Below are 17,989 nucleotides of genomic sequence, written 5' to 3' on the forward strand. Positions count from 1 at the left end.
CTGGGGGAGTGTCATGAAACAAGGAGCCAGGAGAAACTTTGCCATGGCCCTTCCAGCTGAGAGAGAAACCCTGAACTTCATCAGCCTTTCTTGAATGAAGGCAACCTCTTGTTCGTGCCTTAATTTGGACATTTTCACAGCCTTGCCTTAATGAGGATTTTTTCACAGCCTTAGGACTGTAAACTTCCAACTTAATAAATTCCCCTTTTTAAAAGCCGTTCTGTTTCTGGTATATCACATTATGGCAGCTTGCAAACTAGAACTAAAATATTCAGTACAGAGACTATTCTACTCGGAGATTTACTAAATTAGTGGTTAGTGGGGCTACTAGACTAATTACTGGAGAATGGTAGCTGAACTGATTTCCTTGACCACACTTGTTAGATTTGTCCTTTCAGTCCCTAACCTTGACTTCCAGGGTTTAAACGTACAAGTTTTCCTTATCTGATCCTATTACCTCAATTTGACAAACATCTCCTGGGCATCTATCTAGGTCAGTGTTGTAATCGAAGCACCTAACTTCAGGTTTCCCTAGTTCATAACCTAACACCACGCTGTCTTCTCCATATTGTAACATGCACAAATCATCAGACTGGAAATCTAGATCTGGGTCCGAGTTTTGCTGCAGGTTCTTTGTCAAACACAGAAGAATAACCTCATGCCTCAATTGACTTAAAAGCCCAGGTTCAACAACTTTTGCAGATAAGATACAGACCGTGTTCTTGCCATACCAGAGGCTATTTGAGAACCCTAAAGAACTGGATGGGTCATAAGAGCCCAAGAAAAGGGAGAGGGAACAGCTTGCCCAGGCTGATGGAGTGGAGCCTCTGCATTCCAAGAATGCCACAGACTTTGACACCAGGCCCAGATTCAAAGTCGGCTCCACCATTTACCAGAAGTGTGACTTTGGGCAAACTCTTTACCATTTCTAATCTTCAGTCTGTAAAATGGGAAATGCAACTTCATAAGCCAAAGAATTCTCGATAATTCTTAAGAATGAGTTGTTCTATGTAGTGCACCAAGCACAAAGTCTGGTGACCAGCTGATGACCTCCCAGGATAAGCATGAGGTCTGAGTCATCCATCCAGGAGATCTGTGACTTCCTTTTTCTTCCTTACTGGAAGAATCAGCCCCCTAAGGATTAAAGAAGTAACTAGACACGCTCTCATCAAATGGGTCAGAGTCCTGTGGTCTTTACCTTCCAGCATGTCAAAAAACATCCTCTCCTCTCCATCCCCTTTGCCCCTCACTTTATTCCCCTGAATTAAAGCAACGGTCCCTAACCAGCCTCTCTACCCCTATTCTCTCCCCACCTCCAATCCAATCTGCACAGAGCCACACCGCAGCAGGACCTGACAAACTACAGCTCACAGGTGAAGTGGGCCCACTGCCCGTTTTTGTATATAAAGTTTTACTGGAACAGGGCCACACTCATTCATTCACATACTGTCTACAGCTGCTGTCACACTTTAGTGGCAGAGTTGAGAAGTCGTGGCAAACACCATATGGCCCTCAAACCCTAAAATATTTATTATCTGGCTCTTTACAGGAAAAGCTCGCCAATTCTTGTTTTAGAACACTCCCCTCGGCAGCTTGTCTCTCCCTCCAGCGACTTGCTTCCCATAGAAAGACTAAACTGTGCTAGTTGGCCTTGCCCATTTTCCTGCTTCATCTCTCTCTACTGCCCTATATGTAGCTTAAACGCCACCCTTGCTGAGTGACAGTCCCCGAAACACACAACGTTCTCTCTGCCTACATACCATTCTTTCCTTCCCAGTAGAAAATTTCTGCCCATTCTTTAAGATTCTTCTTAAATGTTCCTGCCTTCATAAAGCCTTCCACAACTGCCTGCTTGGTCCTATACAGCCAAGGTTCGGGCCCTCTTCCTTGGAGCTGCCTTTGTGCCATATAATGTCCCCCAGTAACCAGCCTATGGGTTCTAGTCTACGTGTCTAGACACCCCCAACCTAAACTGTCCGCTCTCTCTTTCCAATGGCACCTGCTCTTTGTTAGCAGAGCACCTGCCACAGTTTGTAAGCATGCATTTATTTGTGTATTTATTTCTTTAATGCCTCTTCCCTAAAGACTGTAAGCTCCAGGAAAGCAGGAACCAATGCTCTTTGATTCACTCAGCCTGGAGTTGGCCTCCCAGTAATCATTCAACTTGTTGAATGAACAAATACATGGAGAAATATATATATATTTTACTAATTACTAAAGTAAAAGTTAAAACAAAGAAAACCAGTTAAGATGTCAAAGCTGTAACTTTCTAAGCACCCAGGTTCAGGATATTCCTGCCCAGCCCCTTCTGGCACCCTCGTGGTCCAAAACTGGGGCAGTATAAGCTCCATTGATAGGTCTGACTTAGAGATTCTGGGGGACACATGCAAGGCCCTATGTAGTCACTCCTGGAATCCATGTAGGACATATGCATAGGCCTTTTCCACGAGAGCAATTTCAGACCTCCAAATCACAATAAAGCCCGAGCAGGACTGCTTATCTTCACGGAGTCTTTGCCTGCACTGAGCTGCACAGCATCCCGGCCACGCCCTCCACTCTTTGTCTATGGAAGAAAGGTGGAACCCCACTCCTGAAACATCTTCCCTAGCTGCCAAGGGGGGTTCTGTCTGTCCGTCACACCCACACCCACATCCAGGTGACAGCCCTGGGATGGACAGAGGTGGGAAGGCGTGGACAGGGATGCCCCTCCCTTCTCTTGCACCGTGTCCTTCAGCACCAAAGACAACTTCTGTTTGAAATGTGAACCTGAAATGTGACTCTTGGAAAATGCACTGTTCACTCTTCCTGCTACCTGAAGACCCATAAGCAAGCAAATAACTCAACTGAGTTGTTGTTTGGGCAGGGTAGGGTGGGGGAGGTGGATATCCTGAGGCCGTTTCCTGCATGACCTTTCTGATTCCGGAGTGTGTCCTTGGGAGGACTTAGGATACAGGCTCACCCATAAAGGCTCTCTGTGAAGGTGCATGCATCTCACTGAGACGTTTCCAAGAAGAGACAGATGCCATTTCAACCAAAGCAAGCTCATGAAGTTGGCAGCTAAACCCTAATTCTAGCCCTGAGCCTCAGGATGTCAGCGCCAAGAACCAAGGCAAAGCTGAATTTCTTGTTAAGTCAAGCTTTCAACCCTCTCAGGTATCTGCCTCTAGTGTGCACAACAAAAGAACACTACGTATTAATACACAGATTGTCTTTGGCCCTAGATAAATACATTCTCTCAGAGCCTGTTGGACCTGTGTCCTCTGAGCCTGGTCACAAAGCACTCACAGGAAAATGCCAATCCTTTCCATTATTAAGAACTTTAGACAGCAGTAGCTAAACCATCCAGTTCCTTCCAAGCAGAGTGCTGTCTGTTGCCTTGGTAAACCTCCTTATAACAAGCCCACCACTTCTGACAAGATCCAAACAACTCTGTCTCTTCCCACAACCATTTGTGAGAAGAGACAGAGAGGGGATGTGTCCTCATCCTCAACCATCTTGGCTTCTGCTCAGAGGAACAGGTGATCTGTTTCCAATCCAAAGTCAGAGCCCTGCCTGACCCCTACTCTCACTGGGTCCTGGGTCCCACTCCTTCCCCTACAAGGCTTTCGTCCATCCATAATTCTAACCTCCCTGATGTCTATAGAGGAGACAGCAGTTCACTGTGCATGACAGGGAGCCCCAGCTCTTAGAGAATATTTCAAAGACAAATCCAGTGGATGATGTATTGCACATGAATCTGGTATTTCTGGATTCAACATGTGACGAGTCCTTGTCAAGCAGTGTGGAAGAAAATTTCTCTACTCCACCTAATAAAAGCTGAAAATCTGAAACACCTATAAGGGACATCATTAAATGATTTTCCACTATTGACATGGAAGATGTCTAGAACATGGGCAGACATATTAAACATCTCTATGGAAAAGGAAAGTGACCCTGGAGCTCCTTCTGCCAGATGCATAGTGCATTTGTGGCCACTCCCTGGTCCCTCCTCTGGTTCCTAGAGATACATGGAGGCCTTTTCCATCTCTCCACATCCCCTCTATTCAAGACCTCTAAGTACTATTCTCTCTCTCGTTACTTTCTACAGTCAAGCTTCCTCCATGAGTTGCCTTCACTTACCCTCTCTGTTTACCTCTTTGTTTCACAACTGTCCTCATCTCTCAAACTCCCCTCTCCAAGTCACCGGTAGCTGCCTAATTTCCAAATCTATGGATGGCCAGTTCTTCCCTTACTGACTTTCTACACCTTCTGATGCTGTTGATCTCTCCCTCCTGGAAACTTGTTTTCATTACACCCCAGTCTCCCTTTCCTTCTGCCTCTCTGCACATCCTGATGCCTTCCTTTGACCTCCTTTCCCTACCTAGAAGTCAGTGTGGCACCCCAGGCACTCTATTCTCAGAGGCAGGTCTGGTCCAGACCTTTTCAGCTCAGGCTCTGGATCCTGACTACCTGGACTAAAATCCTAGGTCCATCCGTTACAGCTATGTGACCTTGGGAAGGTTACTTACCATCTCTGTGCCTGAGTCTACTTATCTTAAAACAGGTATAATAGTCCTCTCTGGCAGTGGTGGTTGAGAGGACTAATATACACAAAATTCTGAGAACACATAATAACACATTCAGTAAGCACTAGTCATTGTAGTTACTTTTCCCACACTCCACATTCCCTTGAGCAACCAACCCACACCATGAACGTCATGACCCTTGCTACAAGTTTGCTCTTGACTCTTCATTCAGACCTCTCTCCTGAATGTCAAATCATCTGCCCACTGGACATTTCTTCCTGACCATCTATGAGATGCTTCAAACTCAGCATATCTGGAACTGAGCTCACCATCTGTGCTGGCTTGAAACTGTTGTGTAACCCAGAAAAGCCATGTTCTTCAGCCAAATTCAGTATTGCTGGGTGGGATCTTTTTTATTGTTTCCATGAAGATGTGACCCACCCAACTGTGGATGGTAACTTTTGCTTAGGTTGTTTCCATGGAGACGTGTCTCTACCCACTCAAGGCAGGGTAGCTTACTGGAGCCCTTTAAAAAGGAACCGTTTTGGAAAAAGCTTCAGTGCCGACAGAGCCTACACATTCAGAGACCTTCAGAGATGCAGAAAAAAAATGCCCCCAGTAAAGCCATTTGATGAAGCCAGTAGAGGAAGCTAGAAGACATCGCCACGTGCCTACACAGCTGAGAGGGAAACCCTTAATGTCATTGTTTCTTTCCGTGGACATTTAAAGCTATCTTTCTCTGGATGCTTTAGTTCGGACATTCCTATGGCCTTAGAACTGTATACCTGCAACTGAATAAATTCCCCTTTTTAAAAGGCATTCTGTTTCTGGTATATTGCATTCTAGCAGCTTTAACAAACTAAAACACCATCCTTTCCTGCAAGCTACTCTTCTTTTCGTCTCCTGTTGAGTAGCCCAACTATCCTCCCTGTGGTTGCCAGGCCCAAATTTCAGAGTTTTTCTACACTCTAGCCCCTCTCTTCCTCCCCCATCCAATCAGTCACCAAATATTGTTAACTTTATTGCCAAAGTACTTCTTGAGTCTGTGCACAATTTCTCCATCCCTATTACCAGTGTTGAAATTAGAACCTCTTTATCTCTCACCTGGTTGATAATAAGTAACAACAATAATAACAACATTATTGTAACAACAATATTGGCCACTCTTATCAAATGTCAATTATGGGTCAGCTGCACTTTATCATAACCGATCCTTACCACTATCCTATGAAGGAGTTACAGTTACTATATTTAGAAGACAGAGGTTCAAAAACATTTCCTAAAAATAGCCAGGTTACAAGGTGATGGAGTGGGGCTGGGGTGTAAACTAAGGTCTATCTGACTCCAAAGTCCAGGCTTTTGTTATCTACCAAAATGCAACAGTTTCTTAACTGGTATCCCCACCGCTGGTTTTATTCCTCTCTATTGCCAGAGAAGTCAGTTTTTACAATGAAACTCTGACCTGGTCTCTCTTTTGTGTGAAATCCTTCAGTAGCTCCCCAGTGCCTTGCAAATAAAATCCAAATTCTCCAGCAAAACCCTCCCTGATATGGTTTCTTCACCCTTGTGCAGACTTGCCTTCTTTCTCTCTAACCACACCAACTACCTTGCTTTCTGGGAACGCACCATGCCCGTTCTCCCGGCCAAGTTCTACTTCCTGCCCTGGCTCAGCCCCCACTTGAACCCATCTATGTCCCACCATGCTGAGCATAGGCATGTCCCTCCCCTGGATGCCCAATGCACTCTGATTGTCTCTACACCAGCACTTTAGGGTGATGGGACACACATTGACTGAGCTCCTACTATATACCAGGGTCTGTGTCAAGCTCTGGTGATTTGGGAGCTAACAAGGCCTAGTTCCTGCTTTCAGAGAACTTACTTTAATGAGAGAGAGGGACAGCTAAAGGCTGTACTACTACCTCTGCTTCCCTCGTCTGTCTCCACACTGGATTGGGGGAGAAGAGTATCTCATTCATCTGTGTCCCCCAGAGCCCAGAACTGCTCCCTGTACATGGGGGTATGTGGAGCTGAGCAGACACCAAACCACCAAGCCCCCGCCTTCGACACACACTCACCTCGCAGAAACACTGTTTACCTCCATATGCATCTTTTCCAGGTGCTGCATATCCATGTCATTGTTTTCTATCTTTTCATGACAGTGCCCACAGCACACCCTGTGGGGTCTAAGGCTGGAAAAGTTCTAGGCCAACCAATCCCACCCCAGCGAACTGATCAGCTAAGAGATTAAAGGATGAAGTCCTCACTGCAGGTGGGTGGCGGTGCTGACTCCATTTCCAGTGCTCGTTCAGCCCACCTGAGGACTCACTGCCACCTTTCACTGCAGCAAATATGGGAGTGGCTCTGAGAGGTTGCTCAGCTGAGTGGTGCCTGGGATAGGACTCTTCAGGAGAGGAATGCACATGTCTTCTAGGACAAGCCCCACCTGGCCCGTTCCCATGTGTTGCTGTGGCCTCTTGTCCTGAAAAGATGAGTGAGTAAAAAGACAAGACAGTTGTGTCTGTGTAGATGCCCAGAAGACAGCTTTAGGTAGTCCTGTGGCTCCATGTCCTCATCTAGAAACAAGGACCCCTGAAGTCTGTTCCCTGTAACTACTGCCCATCTGAGTGCCTTGGGCAGGAGAGCTCAGGACAAAAGAGGAGAGGCACAAATGACAGCAGGTGTCTTGTGAAAAGCCTTCTTTTCCTCTCAAGTTTATGGTGACTTTTCTGCTAAGCATTTCCACCTCCTCTCACTGAGGAGGGCAAAGTGCAAGCTGCCTCAGTGATCAGAGGGGATGAGAGGAAGACAAGCTCTGAAACCTGGAAGCACTATCTCAGGGAACAGGCAGGAGAGAAGGAAAGGGGCAAAATGGGGAGAAAATGGAACAGCCCATAGCCATGTACTTTCTTCTTCCAAAAATACGATTTTCTAAATGCAGCTCTGGAGGGCAGTGGGGTATGGGTAAGGGCTTGGAATCTGGTGTCCTGGAGCTGATCCTTCAAGGAGATGGGACATCATGTCCTCCTCTAACACTGACCACACAGGGTGGTTGTGATGACCCAGGTGATAAACAGAGGTAAAACCCTTCACCCAGGGCCTGGCACACACCCCGGGTGCTTGGGGCTACCTACTCTCATTATGGACTTCTAGGAGCCATCATGGGAACACTTTGCCCAGGGGGAGGACGGCCATTGGAAGAGAGCACCCACCTCTCCTCGTCCACACCTTGAGCCCTGGCTGGGTTCTCCATGCTCCCCATCTCCTCTGCCAGGGCACCAGCCCTCTGTGCTCAGCTTGTCAGTTTTCTTGTCCATCTCCCCAGTCAGGCCATGAACATCCTTGAGGACTGGGAATGGGACTCTGATGGGAGGACACTCATTCACTCATTTGTCACTTATTATCTCCTGTGTGCCAAGGAGTCAATAACTGGGGGATGAATGACTGAAGTTTGGGTCATATCGATCATCTAATCAACAAGTATATGTAGCCATCACCTGTAAGGGGCCCTAAGCAATCAGTACGCTTGAAAGGCTTTGGGCTTGAAGAAAAGGACCCCAATTGTGGACACGATTCCCAAGAAATGGGTCAGTTCCAACAGTTTGATCTGGTGGGTCACATGTTGGGTTGTACATAAAACAAACCGAGCATATCCATCTCTACATCTCCCCTGCCCCTCCCTCTCCCTCTCTTTCTAAATCGTGGGAAACTTAGCAATTCCTAAAGACTTTTGGAGGCTCTAAAAGTAAGGTGCCAGAAAAAAGAAGAGACTTGTTCAAAAGCCCAGACTCAGGAGGGACCATCTGCATAGTTTGTCAGCCAGGGCTTTGAAAAGAAAACAAAACTACCACCCACAAACACCGAGCTCAGCTTTGTTTGTATCTGTGGTTTCTTTGCTTACTGGAGACAGTGTTCCCCCTCCCCTGTCCCCAAGGTCTGGTCCCATCGCCCCAGGAGGAAACAAGGCCAGCAGGGTCAGCAGGCAGAGGCACCATTCAAAGAGCTCAGCATAGCTGAGCTTTAAATCCCCACTCCATTGTCTCCTAACAGTAAAGGGACAGACTCCTGGACTGTTGGAAAGTCAAAGTTACCCTCCCAGACCTATCTCCAGCCCTCCGATCCCCCATGCATACATATTCACAACTAGCAAACCCTTTTCTGACTATGTACACCACGCATATGCTGTTTCCTATCTATAATGCTCTTTGATCACCAGTTCCCCCAAATCTTGCAAGCTCCTACTTATTTGTTCAGACCTAAAACAAATACACCCTTCTCTCTGAAGCTTCCCAGACTCTCCTAAGCAGAGATAGTGACTAGCTGTCTGCTCAGATCTCTCTTATTCCACTGTGAATGACAACAAATGGACTGTGTCCTCTTTGATGACACATCTTTGTGTCTCTAGCACCCAGCACAAAGCTTCTCATTAAACCTGAATCTTAAGCCCGCCCTAATACCTCAAGATCCCGTATCACTTTAGTCTGAGACCAAAATAACCCTTAGAGCCCCTAACAAGACTTTGTGTAGTCAAACAGCAGAGGTACATTTCATGGCGAACACAGGCCAATACCTCTACAGAGTGAGGTACTTCTCCCCAGAACCAGACACACAAAGTAGAAAGCAGCCTCCTTAGGAAACTGTCTGCTGCTCTGTTAAGAGGTGCCACCCAAGTTGCAGCCAACAAAATGTGACATCAGAGGCCTGATGACCTGATACCAAGCCTGACATTTTCCCCCTTGGCTAATTCATTTTCTGGGGTCAGCTTCAAAAGCATTGGTGAAAATGCAAGTGGTGCCCAAAGATCTGGGATCCAACTGTTACTCTAGCCACCAGCACCCTGGGGGAATCTGTTTCTCAGATCAGCCAGTTGGGGACCCAAGAGATGGAATGATGACAGAAGGCAGAAAGAACCTGGTGCCTGAATGGGGAGAGAGTTCTACAGCTAATGTGAAAAGTCTCCTACGTGTCCATGGGCTGGAAAGTTCTCGCCCTGCTCCTTCCTTGAAAAAGCCCTTTCTAGAATACTCCACAGCCCCTAACAAAACTGGAGAGCCTTGTACACACCAGGTGACCTCATTCTACCAAAGTTTGCGGGACAACCTGCCAAAACAAGCAGGCTCAGGGGGATTCCAGCTGTGCAGAGAAGCTGGAGAGGAAGCCAGAGTACACAATATGCAGGTATTTGTGCAAGGCAGTCTGGCCTACAAAGCAAGTGGCCAAGGGACCAGCAAGGAGTGGGGCTCAGCTTTCAAAGCCAGGATTGCATGTGAGGAAATAAAAAATTCCAGGTTGGTGAAGTGATCAGCAGTCACACACAATTCACACTGGACATCAGCAGCCAGTTCCAAACCTGGTTCCGCAACACCTCATACAGGCCATTAAATTTCCTTAACAAGTTTTACCTCTAATAGCTAAATCTTCCTTGTAACACTCAGGGAGAAGGAGTACCCTACATCCGATCAAGCATAATGTAGAAAGCCAGTGGTGACACATGTATTCATCCATCTACCCTTCATTGAGGAATTTCACCAATATTTATTTTCTGGGTGCACATCACAAAGAATCCACACTTGGTAAGGGCCAAGTTGGAGTCAGGCAGCTCCTGAACCCAAGTCTGCATGTCTATCCTTAGGGCAGGTGTGGTGACTCCATCCTCAGCATGCCACTTTCCCAAATAAGTTAGCACTGATCTGTCACTGGCCAGGCACATTTAGGGCCTATGTCAAAAATGCTCATTTAGCATAAGGCAAGTGGTGCTGAGCCAGCACTGTGGCTGGGGACTGACCCCAACGTTCTGCCCCTGTTTCTGGGGACAGGGCAAGGAGGCAAGGAGAGGAAGAGAAGCTATAAAATGACATAAGTTTACAGACGGAAAACCCAACAGGCTTCAGCTCTCATTAATGCACTCGACAAACCTGAGCTCCCGTTTCCTGAGTGCCTACTACCTGGTCAGCTTGGGAATGAGCCCTTTACCTGCGAGGGCTGAAGAATGTGAGCTCTGCAGTCTGTCTCCATGAACCCCAGCCCCACCACTCACTAGTTGTGTGACTTTGGGCAAATTGCTTAGCCTTTCTGTGCCTCTTTTTCTTTGTCTGGAAAACAAGGCAATAGCAGCACCAATTTTAAAGGATGGTTATGAGGATTAAATGAGTAAAAACACAAAGCGATGAATCTGAACCATGACCTGGCATAGAGTAGGCATTCATTGTTACAATGAACACTTATCCCATTAATTAGCCATGTGAGTCTGCAGGGAAGGTGCCCTGTTCTTCCCACTTTACCAATAAAGCTTTGAGAGACTGAGTCAACTTACTCAAGGTCACAGAGTTAATAAGTGGCAGAGCTGGGATTTAACTGTAGGCAGCCTGATTCTAAAGCCCTTAAGCTTAACCACCACTATTAGCACAACACTGCACTTAGGTTCTAGGGACACAGAGGCCCGTGGAGAGACAATGTGGGATCCCTAGTCAGTGCAGAAAATACTACAAAAGACATTTTTTTTAAAAAGAAAGCTGTTCAGGTAGCAGGGTGCTGTCTGCAGGAATTGAAGAATGCTTCACCCAGAAGGGGACTTGAGCTCTAGTCTCAACGAATGATGAGGAATTTGTCAGCCAAGGCAGAGGAAGGGCATTTCCAAAGCACAGGGCCTGAATGCCAAAATAATAGTAAATTATGAGTTACTGGAAGAACACAGGGGGGTGGCCTAAGGTGAGGCTAGGAAGGTAAACTGAGACCAGTCGTGAAGAGTCTTGTGTGCCAAGGTCAGAGGTTTGATTGTATTCTGTAAGATGATGATTCCAAAACTTGAGTATGCAGAGGAATTACCCCTGGTGCTTGTAAAACATGCACAGGGTACCATCCTGCTGTTAGCAATGGGGGTTGGTGGGGGCAGGCCATGAGGTTGAGAAGGCAGTAAGGTAAAATGCCCTGCTGTGCTCTGGGCAGCAGATGCTGGCACTGGGAAAGATGAGGGCAGAGATGGGGACAGAGGCTGGTCTCATCAGCCAAACTGGAGGTGATGAGAAGAGGAAATAATGGCAACCCTTTACAAACTGATATAACTGATACTGAGAAACCAGGTTTCTCAGTCTTGACATTGTTAACATTTTGGGCTAGATAATATTTTGTTGTGGGGTCTATTCTGTGCATCAGAGGGTGTTTAACACCATCCTGGCCTCTACCGACCATCTACAATAGCCCTCTTCCCACCCCTCCACCCCTTTCCTTGGTGACATCCAAAAACGTCTTCAGACACTACTAAATGTCCCCTGGGGGTCAAAACCACTCTATCACACTCTACCCTCTCATGAAGAATCAGAGTTAAACCCTCACATTAAACATCCCTATTTACAGATGAGTATATTCGGCCACAGAAAGATTTCACCTGCAGCTGAGCTCATCTGCCTCTCAGGGAAGAGAGAAACCCAAGACAGCATTCTGAGGTGGAATTACTGATTTGACTGTGGCTGAAAGAGTGAGGTTCAATGGTGAAACCCCAGCACTTAGCACTGACCTGGAAGCTGAGTAGGTGTTAAATAGTTCGAATTTAAAGAATCAAGATGTAGTTGTTCAAAAAGGAAAAATGCTGGTCCCACCTTAATATGTGCAAGCAGGAGGTAGTGGGTTCCTGCTCAAGGAACCCTCTGTAGAGCTGGAGTAGGATGTGTGGGGCAAACTAGCTGGAACCCAAATCCTGCTGGGCCTCTTCCCAGCTGTGTGGACTCTGGCACCGCAGTTAACCTCTCTGCACTTCATTTCGCGCATTTGTAAAATAGGCTTCTAGGCTGGAAGTGAGAACTCAAGCACTCAATAAAGGCAAAATGCCAAGTGGCGAGGAGTGGTTTGCCCTCTTCTCCAGGGCTTTGCTCATTACCTAGTACTTCTTCTTTTTCCTGCCCCTTCCTCCCTCACCCCACCTCCCCCGCCCCCTACCAACCTGGTAGGAACCGCAGACAGAGCCGCGAGACCCGAACTGCCCCACCCCCACCCCACCCCTCTACCAGCAGAGGTCCCACTGAGATTTAGGGGGCGTCTGACACAACCTTTACACTTCATTCCCAATCCACTCTGGGGTTGCCAAATACGCGCGGCGAGCTGACTGTCTCCGAAACGAGCCAGGTAAATGAATCTAGAGTGCATCGACATTATTTGGGGCAGGTCGGCACCGGGCAGGCACGGGGTCGCGGGTGAGCCCCGCGCAGCCCCTGCTCCCGGAGGCAGAGGAGGAGAGAGGCGCCGAGATTTGGAAAGGACCCGCTCCCCGAAGCCAGACTACAGACGCATGGATGGAGCTGAGGGCTTGTTTGATTCAGAAAAAGGAGCGAGGGGACGCGGGACGGGGGTAAGCATTAGGAAAGTAGGAAGAAGAGGAGGCAAAAAAAGAAAGCACTAGGAAGCAGAGCTCCCTGTGCAACGCAGCCTCCCACACCTGGGCAGGGAAGTCAAGTACCAAGCAGCAGCTTCAGAAGTGCTCGGCGTGTGTCCGAAAACGGGGCGCTATGAGGAGGCCGGGACCCTCCAGGGATACAGGGCGCCTCTGCGCCCTGGGCGCGCTTTTGGGCGCCGCTTACCTTCGCCGGGGCCGCCTGCGCGCACTTCCGGGGGCTGCGCTCTGGGCGCGCGGGGCCGAGCCGGGGGACCCGGAGCCGAAGGCGGGGGCAAGACGCGACAAATCTCTGCTCGCGGCTGGGGCCGGGGCCCGCGCTTCGCAGAAAAATCTCAGTGAAGTGGCCGCGGGGGCTGGGGCTGGGCTGGGGGCACGGGGTCCCGGCCTCGGTGCTGACCGGCGGCCGCGCCGAGCCGCACAGTCGCTGGAGGAACCCGACTCAGTGGGAGGAAAAGGTTGTCTCATTTCCTTCGGTCTCCCCCTCCTCCCCCCCCCCCCCCCCCCGCTCTGGACCTGCCCTCCCTCTCCCCCCGCCCCCTTCCCCTAGCCAGCGGCCCCTGTGGGCGCTCTGATGGCTGGAAACCTGAACGGCTGCGGCGCGCGGCGCCTCCCTCCGCGCCAAGTTAGTTCACGCTCCCGAACTCCTGCCGGCCTCCCAGAGCTTCCGAACGTCCCCAGGGCCGGGGGAGGTTCCCCACCCGCGGTCCCCACCCTGCTTCGGAGCCCCAGTCTTTCCCCGTTGCTGGGAAGAATCCAGATTTGAAAGCAGACCTCCAACCCCTGCCCGCACCCATCCTCTCATTCCTGCCGGGTCGCCTGCTTTGAGCCCAAATTAAACCATCCTCCCCAGACAGGAAGTAAGCACTTTGTTAAATCGGATGAACTTCTTTTTTTTTTTTTTTTTTTTTTTTTTTTTTTTTTGCGTGGGGAGTCAGTAGCCCCATGCATAATCTTGGAGGGAAGGTCATTTTGCTCGGATGCAGAGCAGCTGAGGACTCTTTTTCGGTCTTGCACGTTCACTTTAAATTCAACAAGTGTCACCAGAGGCCTGATAGGCACAGGACTGGGCGCTGGGGATGGAGAAAAGAACCATCGTCTTGAGGTGATGACTTCAGAATGAGGAGGCTCAGAGAGGCAGCGGCTCGAGTAGTGAGAAGTGGGTCAGGAGTGGGAGAGCTGTATAGTAAAAATAGCATGGGCCGAGGCGAGGAAATGAGAAAGCTCCATCAGGAGGTAGTCTGGCAAAGAGGAAGAGGAGGGCTGGAGGGTGGTGAGTGATGGCGGGGGAAACAGAGAAGAGAAGGTTGCGCCTGGCCAGTCAATGGGTGCTAGGAGCAGCGGGAAGCAGTGGGATGCAACTGACCGATGCCCGTGAGGAAGGAGTCACAAGACCCCGTGACCCCTGGAGGATGGGGTGGAGAGGAGGAAGTGGAAAGAGAACTCCCAGGCCTCCAGCTGGAGGAACCAGTGACCAATTTGGTGACCAGAATCCCATAGCACCCTCTACAACTGCTATTCCAAGTGTGATCCAACGACTGGAGGCATCATTGGGGAGCTCGTTAGAAATGCAGAAGCTAGGGACCCACTGACCTACTGAATCAGAATCTGCATTTTAACAAGATTCGCAGGTCATTCAAATGTACATTAGAGATTCAAAAGCGCTGCTCTTTAGACCCCTGGTTCACTATCTGAGGCTATATTAGAAACACCTGGGGAGCTTTGGCAACCCAAGGAGGCTACAGCTTCACCCCCACAAATACTTATTTTGTTGGTTTGGGGTGCGGCTCTGGCATCGGTATTTTTGAAATGCTTTCCAGATGATCTAATACAGCCACGGTTGAATACCAGTGTTCTAGACTTATCCAAGAGCTACTTCCCTTAACCTAAACATGCAGCTGTTCAGAAAGGAACCAAAGACCAGTGTGGAGAGTAGGGGTGGGTGTGGGAGTGGGGAGGGGTGAAAGGTGAAAGCATAGACAAGTTATCCCATCCTGATACAGAGGCAGTTGACCTTGTGGAAAGTACCTTTGTTTCCTAAACTAATCAAGGAAGCAGGTTTAGTCTCAAAGAAACACTGAATTGCCATCTAAACTTGGTAAAATTGGATTTGATGATTTTACACCAAGTTTATTGTGGCAATTTTTTCCCTGGCTTTTGCTTCAAACAAAAAATACGACTTCGAACTTTGGTTAGCCCCCTCCCTTTTTTTTTTTTTTTTTAACCTGGTATTTGACACGAGATGTTTGTTTTGTGAAACAGTACGCGTGATTGTAAATTCCCACATAGTATTTGAGTAAGTGCAACAGAGTACAATCATGTGTAATGTACACAGTAGTGCATCTAGTCCTTTGCTTTTAGTTATTGCACAACCATTAGTGAACAAGATGTATGGACTCTTGACAAGCAAATCAGTCTACACAATTAAGAAATCAGAACAGTACCCAGACTGGAATGGTCAAATAATTTAAGTCAAATGTTTTCATGGTACAAATGAAATAATTCACTAAAGGTTCAAATATATTTTTCTTGAGATATTAATTCCTTCAAAGTCACATTCAGGCAAGGTGCTCTTTAAAAAATCACTGTTGGCCTTGTCCGTAGATGTTAGTTATCAAAGATCACTCAAGGTAATTTTAATGTTGCATGCAGTTTTGAACAAAAATTTATAAGTTTATTTCTCAAAGCAAATTACACAGCTAGAGGGATCCCCCAAACTTGTAAACTAAGCATTCTGACACAAATGCACAAAATAAAGTTGGCAACATTAAGTAAAGGTCACGTTAAGTTTTAGATGTGCAGTGTTTGATGTTGAGCAAACATTTGGTCTGAAGTCTCAGAATGACAGCAGTTCTCCATTTGGCCATCAGAAAAGGAAACTATCCATATGATTATCCCAAACCAATTAGATTAATAACACATTTAGATTCCTATATAAAACTTCCAAGGAGCAGCAGGAAATGCCAGATGGAAAGACTGGGCTCCAGCTTTCTGTCCCCACCCCATCTATACTGCAGGAACAATAGTTTATGGCATGGAAAGATTTTTCAGTCAGAAAACTGAGGCACAACATCCAAAGGCAGAAAACAAAACTAAGCTGAGTTGCAAGCTGAACTAAAATGAGAACTTTGAGCTGCAAAAGTTTTATGCTTAAATGATGAGCTGCTGAGAGCACCACACGATGTCTCCAATGAGATAGGTCCAGATGTGCTCTCAGCCAAAACTGTCTGGCACCGTGCAGCCTGTTGACCTATCAGTACTGCTCAATTGAACCGTCACTTTCTGGAGGCTGCACTTCACAGGAAATGGCCCTGGACACCATAGGCAGTCATGCTGCAGACCACACTCACTGGGGAGGTTTTTGAAATAACAAGCTGGGCTCCAACCCAACCATTTGCATCGGAATCTTTGGGGATGGGGATGGGCTTCATTTATTTTAGTCTCCACAAATAGTTAAAATGTGCAGCCAGGATTGAGAGCCACTTTAGTAGGAGAGGCGGATACAAACCTTGGTCTTCATTGATAAGGAGTTTACAAAACAATAAGGAGCAGATGATGCATGGTAAGGCAACCCCAAACCGACAACAATCCCTTTTTCCCACTGACTTGAGCAAGTGAAATCAACCCCACGTGGTCAAGGGGTTGAAAATCTGGTTCCAACCCAAGAGAGTACAAATGATTGGAACCAGAATCCTTACCCCCTTCTACTATGGCACTGCTATTTACAAGAAGCCTCCAAACATCCAGCTGTTATTCATTCCAGAAGTAATAAATGATCTCCAGGAGAGTTGGAGCAAGACAGTCAAGCAAAGTGAATAATGAAAGACAAAGGAATTGCCTCATGGCTAGCTGAGAGGCTAATGGATGTGCAGGCAGAGACACCAATGTGTCACCATTCCTGATGTCACTGTAGGAAAATCAGGAAGCTAAGAATTATTTTTTTTTAGTGCTTTGCCCTATGGTCATTTCATATCTGCTCATCTTAGCAAAAATGAACTTGAAAAGAAAATGTGTACTTGTTTAAAACGTTAGCTTTGGGGAAAGCAAGACCATTTTTGGTTTTTGTTTTTTTTAAGCCACTGACTCACTTTTGCATGTTCTTTAGCAACATAAGGGACTTTTGTTAAGGCCCAAGCATAGCCATTAACCAGATAGCAGTTAAATTCATTCATTCCATGAGAACTGCTGAAATAAAATTATTTATTTGATGGTATAAGCTACTCCTACCTCCTAGACACCAAAGGGCTAAGAATTGAGAACCATGTGTTTACAGACCAACCTTTTACCAATTTTTACAAGGTATAATAGATGCTTTTAATCTACAAGTAAAGCACCGTTGACAGCTATGTCCCCTCTGATTCTAGTTTTCAGATGTAGACAACCAAATTACAAAATCCATGTTCTCCAGGCCTTCTCTTCCTTTTCAGAAGGAGATGTCTTACCTGTACAGGGGAATAACAGGGGATGCTTGGGGGACACCATTTGGTTATTTAAAAGACACTTTATTAGAACTAAAAGTCCCAGGGAATGTAAGTCACCACAGAGCCACCCAGTGTTCCAATCACTTCCACCACCTTTCTTAAAATTTAATGCACCCTAAAAGGATGCAATTATGAGGAAAAACCATCAATTAGTTATCATCTCTGCCTGTTCTATCGTAAAGGGGAGACTTAATCTCTCATTAAATTATTTCCTCTCAGGCCGCAGTCAGAAGAGTAGAGGTCTAAATATTTGACTCAACCACTTTATCTTCTTGGCGGTGATAGAACAAAAAACAGAATATTTCTCTACCCTGTTGCTGCTTCCCAATACACAGTACCTCTAATTAGTGATAGGTTGTAAATCAAAACATATTCACCAGGTAAATCACAAACAGAATTTAGTATAAATTCCCCCTCCCCCAGCACTGTTTCTGTAGGGAAATTCTCATACTAGGCTGAGACCCCCTTTACTTTTTCATATTGGCCCTCAAGGTTAGATAAGCACCAACAGAACTTCAATGAATCTTCCATGCAAACACTTTCTAATTAACAGAAAGCCATTGTAAAAATGGGAGGTTCCAACTGTATAAAGCAAGACAATGGAACTATGAAATGTCTAGTGA

General features: G+C 47.0%; 1 protein-coding gene across 2 annotated transcripts in view; it reads right to left on the minus strand.

Annotated features, from left to right (window-relative positions):
• The window catches only part of EVA1A (eva-1 homolog A, regulator of programmed cell death), a 58,152-nt gene extending 44,416 nt beyond the window's left edge, over positions 1-13,736 (minus strand). The window contains exon 1 of one of the 2 annotated variants that reach the window (XM_077134691.1): positions 13,660-13,736. The gene's annotated coding sequence lies outside the window, so the exon portion shown is untranslated. Of the gene's footprint in view, positions 1-13,072; positions 13,378-13,659 lie in introns of those variants that run through there. The other variant, XM_077134688.1, reaches the window with a different exon arrangement.
• Positions 13,737-17,989: the final 4,253 nt, after the last annotated feature.

This window comes from Tamandua tetradactyla, chromosome 17 (assembly GCF_023851605.1).
Source record: "Tamandua tetradactyla isolate mTamTet1 chromosome 17, mTamTet1.pri, whole genome shotgun sequence".
NCBI lineage: Eukaryota > Metazoa > Chordata > Mammalia > Pilosa > Myrmecophagidae > Tamandua > Tamandua tetradactyla.